The following is a 16,531-nucleotide window of genomic DNA, read 5'->3' as shown; positions in this document are numbered from 1 at the left end:
AACAGGTGGGTTATGTGTGGGTGCTGGCGTGTATATAGTTAGAATCGTAGGGTAAAAAGAAACAAAAAGACCTTACTTAATTTGGGAGCTCCCTTAACAGCTGGATCTGGGTACCTTTAACTGCTCTTTACATTTACATTTACATTTAAGTAATTTAGCAGACGCTCTTATCCGGAGCGACTTACAAATTGACTTAACCCGCATTGTGGGAAGAGGCAGAAAATGCACTAACATGGAATTCACGCTTAAAATGTCCTGAGATGTGTCCGAATCTTTTAAACTTCTAGACTGGTGTTCATTAGTGCCCACAATGGTCCAGGTAGTCCCTCCGTGTTTCGGTCCCTTTTCTTCGGTTTGGTGCCTAATGAACACAACCCAGCCTAAAAGACAGAAGGAGACAACTTTGACCTTGGTGTGTCATTTGGCTCTTTTCTCCCAGGTTTAAACTACCACACACATGGGGCCAAGCCTTCATAAGAAAAAAAACAGAAAAATACACAAAGTGCTCTTTGTTCCCTATTATGGGTGCATGGCAAGCATTCAACAACACACAGACCACCATTTAATCAAATACTTCATCTAGTTTCAAAAGAAGTGGGAAATTAAAATTGCCCTCCAGTTTATCTTAATTACTGCCTAAATCAAAACACCCATTAAAAACCCAGATTTTGTTGCATGTTATTACCCTTATTGGATTATTTCCTTGGAAATATATAGTCATTTGATACTACAAAGTCTAGATACTATAAAACACTATCAAATGCATCTTGATAGAGAAGCTTCACGATGTGACACCTAGCTGCCGATTCACAAGAGCAAGGCATGATACTCTATTCAGTCACATAGATTAGGGATCACTCAGTAGATAGATAATATCAGTCACTAAAAAGACCCTGGCTGCGTCCCAAATGGCACACTATTCCCTATGACCTCTGGTCAAAAGCAGTGCGCTATATAGGGCACAATTTGGGATGCAACCCCTGTGTCTTTGGCTATGGGTCCAGAACAGCTTTTAACTAACCTCTATGACAGGGGTGTCAAACTCATTCCATGGAGGGCCGAGTGTCTGCTGGTTTTAGTTATTTTCTTTCATTTTTTTTTGTCCAATTAAGACCTAGACAACCAGGTGAGGGGAGTTTGTAACTAATTGGTGACCTTAATTCCTCAATCAAGTACAAGGGAGGAGCGAAAACCTGCAGATACTCCATGGAATGAGTTTGACACCTGTGCTCTGTGATGTGATGTGGACACATTCTATCATGGGAGACAGAATACTTCACCACCTGACCTTCCATAAAGCTTGAGGCTCGAGGTAGTGACCAGGTCAGGTCCCCAATATAAACAGATATCTTGGGAATACCCGACAACTACACTACCCATACTCCTACACCTTGTTGAAACTTCACATTAAGTTAGTGCCACAGACTCCATGTTTGGTATCTGGGTCGTGTTCAGTAGGGCACAACATTTGAATAAGTTTTGCAACGGACAAAGAAAATCTGTGTTCTTATTGGAGACGTTCAGTAGTACCTCCCCATTTCACTTCGGTTGTAAAACATACAGCGAGTGAGTCAATCCTCTAAAGCTGACATAATACAATGCTGCCCCCTAATGGCCAAAGATAGGCACTGTAAGAAAATTGACTTTTGAAAAGACAGAAATCCTGAGACTTATTAATATAGCACCCCCTACCCAAAATGCCCCAGTTGTTTTTTTGCTGGTCATCAGATATGCATAAAAAATGTGCTGCGTCTATATTTTCACACAGCACACAGAATAGAAATGAGACGGACACAAACAAATACACAAACCACAATGCTGAGAGCTTCATAAGCTGGACACACACAGCGCACACAAACACACACACCAGTGTCCATCCAGGTCCTACCCTAAATCCAAACTCAAAAAGGATACAAATATATATACAAATAAAGGGGCCCATTTTAGACAAATCATTAACATGGAACAGACATGGCTAAAGAAAAGGTTGATGGCTTCATAGTGTAACATTTCCCCCCACCCCATACCTCTACAGAGGACACTACTCCTTCATGAATAGGGACAGGAGTTTTCCCTGACCAGTTATAGCGTATATAATAACTAGGGCTCAGAGTTGCTTAAGGTCAGGTAACGTGGTCGTAACTAGGCTATAACCACAGCCACCCCATCCCATCTGCCCTCTCCCTCCCTCCCTCTCTCCATCTCTCAGCTCTGGAGCAGGTCTCCCAGGTCATAGGTGTCAAAGATGTCAGACACGCACTAGCCGTCCTCCAGCCCCCCAGAGGTAGTCGTCGTGGTCGAGGTGAGGCGAGAAGCTGATGAAGGGGGCGTTGGAGTCGGGGGTGAACCCAGGGCCTGGGAGCTGGTCCTCTGTCATCTGGAGCAGGCTGGGGGGCAGGGCCAGGAGGCCCTCAACATCCAGGAGGGTGGTGGTGTTGGTGGTGGAGGTGTTGGGGAGGGATACTGGTGCAGGTCTGGAGAGTTCAGCTTCCATGGGCTCCTGCTTGACGTTGGTGTATTGGGGCCCCTGTTTGATAGTGGTGTACTGTGGTGGTGCCATGACGGGGGAGGGGGTGGCAGTGTGACCCAGGGGGTGATGAGGGTAGTCTTTCCTGGGGTGGTGGTGCTCTTGACGGGGCTGGCATCCTCCAGACCCTCCTCGGGACAGAGGTACACCTCAATGGGCCCGTTATTACTCTTCAGGTAGATCTGTTGGGGGCCCCCTGAGTACCTTGACGGCGATGACCGTCTGGTCCTGCAGGCTGGCTATAGACCTGATGTCCTGGTAGGTGACGTAGCCTAGCTGCTGGTTCTCCCTGTGTTCGGTCAGCTCCTTGAGCTGGGTGCTGCTGGACGTGATCAGGTCTTCCAGGGCCTTCTCGGCCCTCTCCAGCTCTCCCAGCTCCTTCCTCAGGGCGCATGACTTCTCCCCGCCGCTGGCCGAGCCCTCGAACACGCCACCCACCATCCACTGGATGTTGTTCTTGGCCTTCTTGCGGATGAGCTGCACGCCCTCCAGCACGTTGGTGATGTCATAGATGGATCTCTTCTGCACCTCGAGGACCTCAGTGGCTCTTCCAAGGCACTTGCCTTAGGAAGCCTTTCAAAGGGAGAGATACAGAATCATTGATAAACATGAAAAAAAATTACTTGGTAGTGGACATTCCATCAGTCGTATACAGAATTATACTTCAGACACATCAGATGATACAGTGTCTCGTCAAGCTGAATAGGCACCTTCCAAAGTAAACAATCCCAGAGCCCCTCTCTTGTAATCATTGTCATTTTGACCTGTAGCATGTTCTGTACAAACTGTCCCTGGGTCATAAACTAGTCAAAATATAAAACCTGTTGTTTAACAAATCTGCTAGGACCTTCAAAAGGTTGGTGCTGGCTTATCAGTTCAATATTCGGTACTTAAAACATTTACTTGGATCTACTTCATTCTGGAGACAATTCCATGTAATGGGAAAATATTATTGTTTTAGATTACATTACCTTCTTACTTAAATCACTGGTGCTACCCAAACTATAGAATGTATTAATAATAATTGGAAATTGTCAAAAACTTGTCTTATTCAATTATTCATACCTCTGTCCCAAATTCCCCCTCTGTCTCTCTTACAGCCTGTTTGAGTTCAGTGTGTACTGGCGGCTATCTATTGTTCAACAGGAAGCTTATCTTAAATCACAAACAACAGATGACTTAAACACAAGAGCAGTGGACCAGGCCTTGATGAGTGAGCGGCCTCTAATTTAAATCGCAATGCTCAATCCGTCTGTCTTACTTCTTCAAATTACTAAGATATTGCGTTATTGGATTGCTATCTGAAAGCCAATTACCATTCACTTTGTTACTTTCACTAGTCTCCATTTCTGTTTCCCTCAACTTGGACTCCCTTCACAATAGGAATACCTCAATCACTACTGCTTAAACACATGGATCACTCTCAAACAATATTCTGCTTTTCCCCCTTTTCAAGGTTTAAAACAAAACAAAACAAACATAATAACTTTCTCCATATTGGAAGGCATTATTTTCATCTTAGTATGCCTTCAAAAGTTACTCAATATTAATTTCAAATTTCTGTTGGAGATTCACTTTCTGCTTCAATATTTATTATTTTAAGATTCATATGTATTGCGTTGGAGGGATAAATATGGATTAACTGGGTTGCACTGTCTATCAGTCCCCTGTAGATGGCATGCTCTGTCCATAATAAGTCTCTACTTAGCACGTTAAACGGTTGAGTAGGTGAATACAGAAAATCATTAGTTCTATTTAACAGGGTATGGGCTTATTTCAAAATGTATTACCAGGGTGGAGGAAATCTCAGAAGCTTGTATAGTTTCATTGGTTAGGGGTAAATCAAGTCCAGTACAATGCTTTAACCTCATCTTTATCAAATGATCCATAAAGGGACCACTCTGAATAGAATACTTTTTACACCACTTACGTACATCTACGTCTGGGTGTTCAAGTTGTATATTATTATTATTATTATTATTATTATTATTATTATTATTATTATTATTTATATTGTTACTTCATCAGATCTCTAGTAAGCAATTATACAAATATTATGTTACTGTATCTCTAGTAACCCATTATACATTTGTGCAACATCACAAATTCATCCTCTACATCAGTGTTCTATTCATACATGGGTTTAAATGTTCACTAGTGTTCTATTTAACAGCATAATCGGAAATAGTACTTTCTCCTTTCATATCTCCATACAGAATCCCTTTATAACGTTATAAATCCTTAGGTTTTCACCTCCACACTGCAGCAACAATCACAGTTGAAGTCGGAAGTTTACATACACTTAGGTTGGAGTCATTAAAACTTGTTTTTCAACCACTCCACAAATTTCTTGTTAACAAACTATAGTTTTGGCAAGTCGGTAAGGACATCTACTTTGCACATGATACAAGTAATTTTTCCAACAATTGTTTATAGACAGATTATTTCACTTATAATTCACTGTATCACAATTCCAGTGGGTCAGAAGTTTACATACACTAAGTTGACTGTGCCTTTAAACAGCTCGGAAAATTCCAGAAAATGATGTCATGGCTTTAGAAGCTTCTGATAGGCTAATTGACATCATTTGAGTCAATTGGAGGTGTACCTGTGGATGTATTTCAAGGCCTACCTTCAAACTCAGTGCCTCTTTGCTTGACATCATGGGAAAATCAAAAGAAATCAGCCAAGACCTCAGAAGAAAATTGTAGACCTCCACAAGTCTGGTTCATCCTTGGGAGCAATTTCCAAACGCCTGAAGGTACCACGTTCATCTGTACAAACAATAGTACGCAAGTATAAACACCATGGGACCACGCAGCCGTCATATCGCTCAGGAAGGAGACGCGTTCTGTCTCCTAGAGATTAACGACCTTTGTGAAGATGCTGGAGGAAACAGGTACAAAAGTATCTATATCCACAGTAAAACGAGTCCTATATCGACACAGTGTGGACAGGATCCGGGGGAGGCTAACTCTTCCTGGGCATGTTGCAGCCCAATGCAAGCGGAGCACACCAAGCAGGTGTCCTTGGCCAATATCTTGTTTCCACAGGAGCATATTCGTGTTGGGAGCTTTCCCTTGTTTGGAATGGGGAGTTACTTTTGTCGCCATAGCTGGGATGCTATGTTTTTAGTCGTCAGAAAAACTAGCGTGTTAGGCTAGTCAGGTAGCTAGAAATTAGTGGGTTATCTCTGACGGTGGCACGCAGTGTGATGGCCGGATACCGTTTCCGAAAAAGACAGATAGAAAAGATAGCTTGGTGTAGCTAGTAAACATTTTTTTGAAGTAAAACCACAACATTTTGAAGCATGCTAGCGTGGTGGCTAGCATGCTAACAAGAAGTCACTGGATACAGCTTACTTGGTTGGCTATACCCGTTCCTCCCTTGAAGACTCTTCCTCTAACTATGGTGAAGGGAAAGGAAAATTGCCACCACCGCACAGTCCTGAGAATCATGAAACACCATTGGTGATACCAATGAGATAAGACTCGAGAACTGTCAGAAAAGCGAAGAAACCTTTTTGCCCGTCAAGACCAGAACCCAGACAGCTGTCAGTACAGGGTCTGCTATGATCATTTCATCACTGGTATGTCGATTTCGAGTTTAGTGTAGCTGTTACGCTAACCAGGTGTTAACAACAACACTACAGTAAGTTAGTCAAAATTAGCTAGCTGGATAGCTTGTAGTCTCGCTATTAGCATGTGTCACGTGAGTTTCAAGTTTTGGGGAAGCTATTTTTTCACCATAAAAATGCACCTTTATAACATTATTGTCCAAAAAACTCCAGTGGTTATCATATATTCATATAGAAACCCAATGATCATTTGTTGAGAACTTTATTAATAAGAGGAGGGAAAATGTATGGATATAGGACAAAGGTCTCAATGGGATAGGACAACCTGCTGTGTTGACTATTGGTTGTTCCAGCCCAACAATAGACAACAATCTTTACATGACACTAAAACACCTGAATGAATTAAACACAATCAAACACTTAAGTGCCCTGATGGTATAGGTGACCTGAAGAAATGATACTCTAATATCATGAGTGCTTTTCATTTGTTTATGTACTACTGTAGGTTCACTAGCTGACCTCTATCAAGACACCCATGTCGACTGGATTCCCACTGTGAAGATGAGCAATGCTGCAGCAGCATCAGTTTCTACTTCTACTTCATCCTTTTCCAGATATAAAAGGAGACATCGCTCAGTTATACGAGATGGCTGTCATATGCTGTGCTTTGGACAATCTGAATGATTCTTGTTCTGCCATTTGAGTAGAGAGCACCTTCACCTTGTCGTCATGTGTAAAATACTTATTTATGATATTGTAAACATACTGTACTTTAATAATAGGCTATATTGTTGTATGGGTGAAATGAAAAGTATTTTGTCATCTCTGCTTTGCCTAGCCCCATTGAATAAAAAGTATTCCTTATAGCGCAACTATTTTAATTTATTTTACAATTTAAACACATTTAGCATAGACAATAAAATTGTTGTGGTAGTCATAGGCAAACCATCTTCATTATCACAGTAGCACCTCCAAGTGCCACTCAGACCTTCTGGAAGAAAAGTATCTGGCATTGAACTTGTGGTAGTAGTTGTGTGTATGTTTTAAACTAAGGATCCCATCATCTACTGCTTCCATACATTTCACCTAGATTACAAGGGTTCGATTTGTACTAAACAATGTCGTGTCAGCACAAGGCATGTACAAAATCCAGCATAATTACTAGCCTCACATACATTGTCCACTGGTATGGTTTTTAAATTGAGAACATATCGCTGAACAATATGTAAACAATGTGTGAGTTAAGCTATTCTCTGCTTCAGATGCACAATGTCAAGGGCTGCATTGCAAATGCCTATAAGGCTAATGCCATCATACTATAGGCCAGTGGTTCCCAACTCCAGTCCTCGAGTACCCCCAACAGTATAGTTTATTTTAGCCCTGGACAAACACACCTGATTCAACTTGTCAACTAATCATCAGGCCCTCTGAGTTGAATCAGGTATGTTTGTCCGGGGCTACAACAACAATGTGTACTCAAGGACTGGAGTTGGGAACCACTGCTGTAGGCCTATGGATGCATTGGTGTTGAATGCCATTATCATCTGCAAAATGGGTTCACATGGCTGATATCCTGAAAAAATTGCTACAATCAAATAAAACTAATTGGAGAGCTTATGACTGAACAAAATGTAATGTTCATTTGAGAATACAACACAAAAACAGACAAATTCCCTTCCCCTCTTTATTGAAGGATTGTGATTAATCAACATCGACACTAGTTCATCTTGAATAATAGTTAACTTAACAAATATAACAAGTTTAAACACTTAACTTCAAAGAATCAACACTATTTCATATCATTTCAAAGTGTACAAGTAAGCTAACGCATATGTAAAGGTTATACATTTTAGTAACAAGTAGGCTATTATTACTAAAGCATAATTTCAGGTGAACAAAAAAAAAGTAATACCATAGGTGGTCAACCTCACAACACTGATCCATGATCTATGGGGGAGCAGACTTCTGTTCCAGCCCAGCAATAGTACACTTGATTATCAACTAATGACTTTTAAACAGTATTTTTGTTCACAAAATGTGCTAACATAGGTACACATATAATCCATGGTATACAAGGATGTACCCTTATTCTCTTGGGACATTCAATGGGACCTCTTCATCTGCAGACAGGGTTTACGGCTCTCTGTATCTGAGGACACAAAACCTCACAAAGAAACAGGCTGCATTATAGTTAAATTAGACAGCACTGAATATTATGTTGCTATATCTCTCTGTCCTCCGTATTTCTCCCTAGGGACTGGAACTGGAGAATATTTTCATAATGTCCTCCCACAAAGGTACCTGCCCTATCCAGAGGTGCCTGCTCTCCCTTCTGACAGCTGGAACTGCTAGCTAATCCTTTCACCCTCTTTCATGGCTGTTAGCTAGCTACCTAGCTACAAATGCATTTAGAGTTACAATGACAAATACATCAAGATAGCTAGCTAGCTAACTAGCTAATATGAAGTTAGCAAGCTGGTGATATTGTCAAGGGGTGCTGAAGGTGGGTGTGGTGCATGAATCAAGCGCAGGACGCAGAAGCTCAGTCCAAAAGACTTTAGTGCAATATTCATGTAGAAAATAAGCACAATAAGCCCGAAGGCGAAAATACGGCGCACACAGGCGTCAAACAAACGGCGCACTAACATGTGCGAAAAACCTCTCCAAAACACTGGAGGGAAGTACGTAGCTCCAACACAAAACAGAAGAGTAATCACACACAAAGACAAACACACACAACGAGAACTAAATAGGACACTAACGAGGACTAACAAGACACAGGTGTACAACATCAAGACAAAACCAAACGAACATGAAACATAGATCGGTGGCAGCTAGTACTCCGGGGACGACGACCGCCGAAGCCTGCCCGAACCAGCAGCCTCGGCCGAAACCGTGACAGTACCCCCCCCCTTGACGCGCGGCTCCAGCCGTGCGCCGACCCCGGCCTCGGGGACGACGCGGAGCAGGGCGCGCGGGATGGTCCCGGTGGAACTCCGACAGGAGAGATGGGTCTAGGATGTCCCTCCGCGGCACCCAGCACCGCTCCTCCGGGCCGTACCCCTCCCACTCCACGAGATACTGGAGACCCATCCGGCGTCTTGAGTCCAAGATGGACCGAACGGTGTACGCCGGAGCCCCCTCGATGTCCAGTGGGGGCGGAGGAGTCTCCCCTATCTCATTGTCCTGGAGTGGACCAGCTACCACCGGCCTGAGAAGAGACACATGGAACGAGGGGTTAATATTCTTATACTCAACAGGTAGATGTAACCTATAACACACCTCGTTCAATCTTCTCAGGACTTTAAAGGGCCCCACAAACCGCCGACCCAGCTTCCGGCAGGGCAGGCGGAGGGGTAGGTTTCTGGTAGAGAGCCAGACTCGATCTCCGGGTGCGTACACCGGCCCTCACTGCGGTGGAGATCGGCGCCGCCTTGTGACGAAGGACGGCCCGCTGCAGGTGGACGTGGGCAGCGTTCCACGTCTCTTCCGAGCGCCTCATCCAATCATCCACCGCAGGGGCCTCGATCTGGCTCTGCTGCCAAGGTGCCAGAACCGGCTGGTAACCTAACACACATTGGAAGGGGGTTAGGTTGGTAGAGGAGTGGCGGAGAGAGTTCTGGGCCATCTCGGCCCAGGGAATGTACCGTGCCCACTCCTCCGGCCAGCCCTGGCAATACGACCTCAGAAACCTACCCACATCCTGATTGACACGTTCTACCTGCCCGTTACTCTCCGGGTGGTACCCTGAGGTAAGGCTAACCGAGACCCCCAACCGCTCCATGAACGCTCTCCAAACACGGGAGGTAAACTGGGGGCCTCGATCAGACACTATATCCTCGGGTACCCCGTAATGCCGGAAGACGTGGGTAAATAGGGCCTCAGCGGTCTGTAGGGCAGTAGGAAGACCCGACATATGGAGAAGACGACAGGGTTAGAGAACCGGTCCACAACGACCAGGATGGTGGTATTCCCCTGAGAGGGGGGAAGGTCTGTCACAAAATCCACCGAGAGGTGGGACCATGGTCGTTGTGGAACGGGCAGGGGTTGTAACTTACCCCTGGGCAGATGTCGGGGCGCCTTACACTGGGCGCACACCGAGCAGGAGGAGACATAAACCCTCACATCCCTAGCCAAAGTGGGCCACCAGTATTTAGTGCTAAGGCAATGCACTGTCCGGCCAATACCCGGATGTCCAGAGGAGGGTGACGTGTGAGCCCAGTAAATGAGTCGATCCCGAATCTCGAGCGGAACGTACTTCCGACCCTCAGGACACTGTGGAGGGCTGGGGTCGGTACGCAACGCTCGCTCGATTCGGCATCGACCTCCCACACCACCGGTGCCACAAGGCAAGACTCCGGTAGTATGGGAGTAGGCTCAACGGACCTCTCCTCCGTGTCATACCGCCGGGACAGCGCATCTGCCTTACCATTCTGGGACCCAGGGATGTACGTGATTTTAAATACGAACCTGGTGAGAAACATACTCCATCGAGCCTGGCGAGGGTTCAGTCTCCTCGCTGCCCGGATGTACTCCAGGTTCCGATGGTCAGTCAAAATGAGGAAAGGGTGTTGAGCCCCCTCAAGCCAATGCCTCCACACCTTAAGGGCTTGAACTACAGCTAACAGCTCCCTGTCCCCAACGTCATAGTTACGCTCCGCCGCGCTGAGCTTTTTAGAGTAAAAAGCACAGGGGCGGAGTTTAGGTGGCGTGCCGGACCGTTGAGAGAGAACGGCCCCTATACCAGCCTCAGACGCGTCTACCTCAACCTGAAAGGGTAATGCGGGATCCGGATGCGCCAGCACCGGAGCCGACGTAAACAGGTCCTTCAGTCTCCTAAAGGCCCTGTCCGCATCAGCTGACCACTGCAGGCGCACCGACCCCCTTTCAGAAGGGACGTGATGGGAGCTGCCACCTGTCCAAAACCCCCGGATAAACCTCCGGTAGTAATTCGCAAAGCCCAAGAACTGCTGCACCTCTTTTACAGTGGTTGGAGTTTGCCAATTACGCACAGCGGACACACGATCCACCTCCATTCTCACCCCTGACGCGGACAACCGATAACCCAAAAAGGAGACCGACTCCTGGAAAAACAGACATTTCTCTGCCTTGACATATAGGTCGTGCTCCAACAGCCTCCTCAATACACGACGCACCAGGGTTATATGCTCGGCTCGGGTAGACGAGTACACCAGAATGTCATCAATGTACACGACCACCCCTTGTCCCTGCATATCCCGAAAAATGTCATCTACGAAGGATTGGAAGACTGATGGAGCTTTCATCAACCCATATGGCATGACGAGATATTCAAAATGAACTGACGTGGTACTAAACGCTGTCTTCCATTCGTCGCCCTCCCTAATGCGCACCAAGTTATACGCGCTCCTGAGATCCAATTTTGTGAAAAACCGCGCTCCATGCAATGACTCTGTCATGGTCGCAATCAGAGGGAGTGGATAACTGTATTTCACAGTAATCTGATTGAGACCACGGTAATCAATGCACGGGCGCAACCCTCCATCTTTCTTCTTCACAAAAAAGAAGCTCGAGGAGGCGGGAGAAGTGGAGGGCCGAATGTATCCCTGTCTCAAAGATTCGGCTATGTAACTCTCCCCTGTCCATGAGGAGGCAACTGCGTCGCCCTAGTTTTACTAAACACGAGAGCTAAATCCCCATATTCAGGCGGAATGTGCAGTGCGGGCACTTGGTTTGGACTTTCCACCGAAGTCGCCCCCACGGAAACACCCAGACATCGCCCCTCGCACTGAGCAGACCACCCATCGAGAGCCCTCTGTTGCCACGAAATAGCAGGGTTATGGGTGCTTAACCAGGGAATTCCCAGCACCACTGGGTACGCAGGAGAGTCGATCAGATACAGCTGTATAGTCTCTTCATGACCCCCCTGCGCACACATCCTAAGTGGTGCTGTGATCTCCCCTAATCAACCCCGACCCCAACGGGCGGCTATCTAAGGCATGAACGGGAAAAGGTTTGTCAACAGGTAGGAGAGGGATCCCTAAATCTAAACAAAACTTCCGATCAACAAAATTCCCAGCTGCGCCTGAATCTACTAGCGCCTTATGCTGGGAATGAGGTGCAACCTGTGGAAAACACACAGGTATACAAAAGTGCGCAACAGAAAGCTCTGGGTAAGTGGGACGTCTACTCACCTGGGAGGCCCCCAGTGCGTGGCCTGTTGTCTTCTCCCCGGAGAACCCTCCCCAGCACCTGGCCGCAGTGTGCCCTCCACGACCGCACTTGGTGCAGGAGACAGGCCCCCTCGGGCTCCTCCTCCTCCTTTCTCTAGCGCCGGCACCCCGAGCTCCATAGGGCTTGGCTCGGAGGTGCCGGAGGGCGGAATGGACGGACCCCCTCGGGACGTCCACGGGTGGCCAGCAGGGTGTCCAGACGGATGGACATATCGACCAACTGGTCGAAGGTGAGATGGGTATCCCTGCAGGCCAACTCACGTTGAACGTCCTCCCGTAGGCTACATCAAAAATGGTCGATGAGGGCCCGTTCATTCCACCCTGCGTCCGCCGCTAGAGTCCGGAACTCTAGAGCAAACGCCTGTGCGCTCCTCCTCCCCTGTCTCAGGTGGACTAGACGCTCCCCCGTCGCTTTGCCCTCAGGTGGATGGTCGAACACGGCCTTAAAGCGGCGGGAGAACTCGGCGTAGGAGATGGTGTTGGCGTCCATCTTCCTCCACTCGGCGTTAGCCCACTCCAACGCCTTGCCCGTGAGACAGGAGATGAGGGCGGAAACGCTCTCGTGTCCCGAGGGCACCGGGTGTACAGTGGCCAGGTAGAGCTCCACCTGCAGGAGGAACCCCTGACACCCAGCAGCTGTTCCGTCATACGCCCTCGGGAGCGAGATCCGAATCCCCCTGGGTTCCGGACCTGGGACTGGTGGACCGGCCGATGGGGTTGGCAGGGTAGGTGGAGGTGTGGGTACCCCGCTGGCCTCCCATCGGTGCAGGGTGTTGATGACGTCCTGTAGAGCGGTCCCCAGTTGTCGTATCTGGTCATCTTGGCCGCGAACATGCTCCTCGAGCGACTCAGGCGTAACTGCAGATCCTGCTGATTCCATTTTGGTGTGTGATTCTGTCAAGGGGTGCTGAAGGTGGGTGTGGTGCATGAATCAAGCGCAGGACGCAGAAGCTCAGTCCAAAAGACTTTAGTGCAATATTCACGTAGAAAATAAGCACAATAAGCCCGAAGGCGAAAATACGGCGCACACAGGCGTCAAACAAACGGCGCACTAACATGTGCGAAAAACCTCTCCAAAACACTGGAGGGAAGTACGTAGCTCCAACACAAAACAGAAGAGTAATCACACACAAAGACAAACACACACAACGAGAACTAAATAGGACACTAACGAGGACTAACAAGACACAGGTGTACAACATCAAGACAAAACCAAACGAACATGAAACATAGATCGGTGGCAGCTAGTACTCCGGGGACGACGACCGCCGAAGCCTGCCCGAACCAGGAGGAGGAGCAGCCTCGGCCGAAACCGTGACAGATATTTAATTCACTTAACTAGCTATACAGTATGTAAAGTTCCATTACGTTAGCAGCTCATTTTAGTTAGCCTGCACACAATTACTTGAATAGGTTCTCCCACTACCTCCGTTTTCTGGGTCCTTAGAAAAACGAAATAATGGGCAATCTTCCTGAAGTTTCAGTTGGTAGCAAAATGCAGCCAGCCATGTGGACGATTGGAGAACTTCCAACAGACTGACTTGGGTCTTCCAACATGGCGCCTGGCAACTGCAAATGCCATGGCAAGCAAGGTACGATTTAAGCTATCTAGCTAGGGAGTTATGCTAGCGGCGACGCTAACCATTTAGCTAGCTAGCTAACGTCAGCAAGCTAAATACATGGCTCTGAGTCTGGCTGGCACTGCCAGGAGTATAGGGTAACGTTAGTTACAGCATGGTGAGGGTGAATTAAATTCTTCAACATCTTGCTAACTAGCTAGCAACATTAGCAAAGCCAGCTGCAGACACATATTGGCTACCTAGCAACATGACATAATTTCTCATTTCTGGAGTCAGTGGAAACGCAATTTGAGCTAGCCCATCAAGGCCAGCCCAACCTGGGTTGACTTCAAAGTGCCAATGGAAACAGGGATTTACAAATATAACTTTCCTCTGTGCTTCTCTGAGCATGCACTTCGTAGCCTATAGGCTATGGATCATTTGATTATTCTCCAGCAGAGAATGAGAGATGAGGGGCGCCATCGGGCACGCATCAATCATATCACCTCTACCTTGCCTGTCACCCTAGACCGACTTCAACTTGCTTACCGCCCCAATAGATCCACAGACGAAGCAATCACCATCACACTGCCCTATCCCATCTGGACAAGAGGAATACCTATGTAAGAATGGTGTTCATTGACTATAGCTCAGCATTCAACACAGCTCAGCATTCAACACCATAGTACCCTCCAAGCTCATCATTAAGCTCGAGGGACTGAACCCCGCCCTGTGCAACTGGGTCCTGGACTTCCTGACGGGCCGCCCCCAGGTGGTGAAGGTAGGAAACAACACCTCCACTTCGCTGATCCTCAACACTGGGGCCCCACAAGGGTGCGTACTCAGCCCCCTCCTGTACTCCCTGTTCACCCACGACTGTGTGGCCAAGCATGCCTCCAACTCAATCATCAAGTTTGCAGACGACACAACAGTAGTAGGTTTGATTACCAACAATGACGAGACAGCCTACAGGGAGGAGGTGAGGGCTCTGGGAGTGTGGTGCCAGGAACTAACCTCTCACTCAACTTCAACAAAACAAAGGAGATGATCATGGACTTCAGGAAACAGCAGAGGGTGCACCCCCCTATCCACATCGATGGGACCACAGTGGAGAAGGTGGAAAGCTTCAAGTTCCTTGGCGTACATATCACTGACACACTGAAATGGTCCACCCACAAAGACAGTGTGGTGAAGAAGGCGCAACAGAGCCTCTTCAACCTCAGGAGGCTGAAGAAATTTGGCTTGGCACCTAAAACCCTCACAAACCTTTACAGATGTACAATTGAGAGCATCCTGTCGGGCTGTATCACCGCCTGGTACAGCAACTGCACCGCCCGCAACCACAGGGCTCTCCAGAGGGTGGTGCAGTCTGCCGAACGCATTACCAGGGGCAAACTACCCGCTCTCCAGGACACCTACAGCACCCAATGTCACAGGAAGGCCAAAAAGATCATCAAAGACATCAACCACCCGAGCCACTGCCTGTTCCCCGCGCTATCATCCAGAATGCGAGGTCAGTACAGGTGCATCAAAGCTGGGGCCGAGAGACTGAAAAACAGCTTCTATCTGGCTGCTGCTGCCTATAGAAATCACTGGCCACTTTAAGAAATGGAACACTAGTCACTTTAATAATGTTTACATACAATATTCTACTGTATCTTAGTCCATGCCGCTCTGTCATTGCTCGTCCATATATGTATACATTCTTAATTCCATTCCTGACTTAGATGTATGTGTATTGGGTATATGTTGTGAAATTGTTAGATATTACTTGTTAGATATTACTGCACTGTCGGAGCTAGAAGCACAAGCATTTCGCTACACCCGCAATAACATCTGCTAAACACGCGTATGTGACAAATAAAATGTGATTTGAATTTATTTGATATACAGTGCATTCGGAAAGTATTCAGACCCCTTGACGTTTTCCACATTTTGATATGTTACAGCCTTATTCTAAAATTGATTAAATTGTTTTCTTTCCCTCATCAATCTACACACAATACACAATAGTGACAAAGCAAAAACAGGTTTTTGCATATTTATATAAAAAACTAACAAATTTACATAAGTATTCAGACCCTTTACTCAGTACTTTGTTGAAGCACCTTTGGCAGCAATTACAGCCTCAAGTATTCTTGGGTATGACGCTACAAGCTTGGCACACCTGTATTTGGGGAGTTTCTCCCATTCTTCTCTTCAGACTCTCAGCCCTCTCAAGCTCTGTCAGGTTGGACGGGGAACATCGTTGCACAGCTATTTTCAGGTCTCTCCAGAGATGTTCAATTGGGATCAAGTCTGGGCTCTGGCAGGGCCACTCAAGAACATTCAGAGCCTTTGTCCCGAAGCCACTCCTGCGTTGTCTTGGCTATGTGCTTAGGGTCATTGTCATGTTGGAAGGTGAACCTTCACCTCAGTCTGAGGTCGTAAGCGCTCTGGAGCAGGTTTTCATCAAGGATCTCTCTGTATTTTACTCCGTTCATCTTTCCCTCGATCCTGACTTGTCTCCCAGTCCCTGCCGCTGAAAAACATCCCCACAGCATGATGCTGCCACCACCATGCTTCACCGTAGGGATGGTGGCAGGTTTCCTCCAGACATGACACTTGGCATTCAGGCCTAGACCAGAGAATCTTGTTTCTCATGGTCTGAGAGTCT

The 16,531-nt window shown here is 46.9% G+C and overlaps 1 pseudogene; it reads right to left on the bottom strand.

Moving 5' to 3' along the window:
* Window positions 1-2,205: 2,205 nt before the first annotated feature.
* Window positions 2,206-13,873, bottom strand: LOC121549191 (annotated as a pseudogene).
* Window positions 13,874-16,531: the final 2,658 nt, after the last annotated feature.

The sequence above is a fragment of the Coregonus clupeaformis genome, chromosome 33 (assembly GCF_020615455.1).
Source record: "Coregonus clupeaformis isolate EN_2021a chromosome 33, ASM2061545v1, whole genome shotgun sequence".
Taxonomy (NCBI): Eukaryota; Metazoa; Chordata; class Actinopteri; order Salmoniformes; family Salmonidae; genus Coregonus; species Coregonus clupeaformis.
Note: the sequence above shows the minus strand (reverse complement) of the source record. Positions and strands in the feature narration are given on the sequence as shown.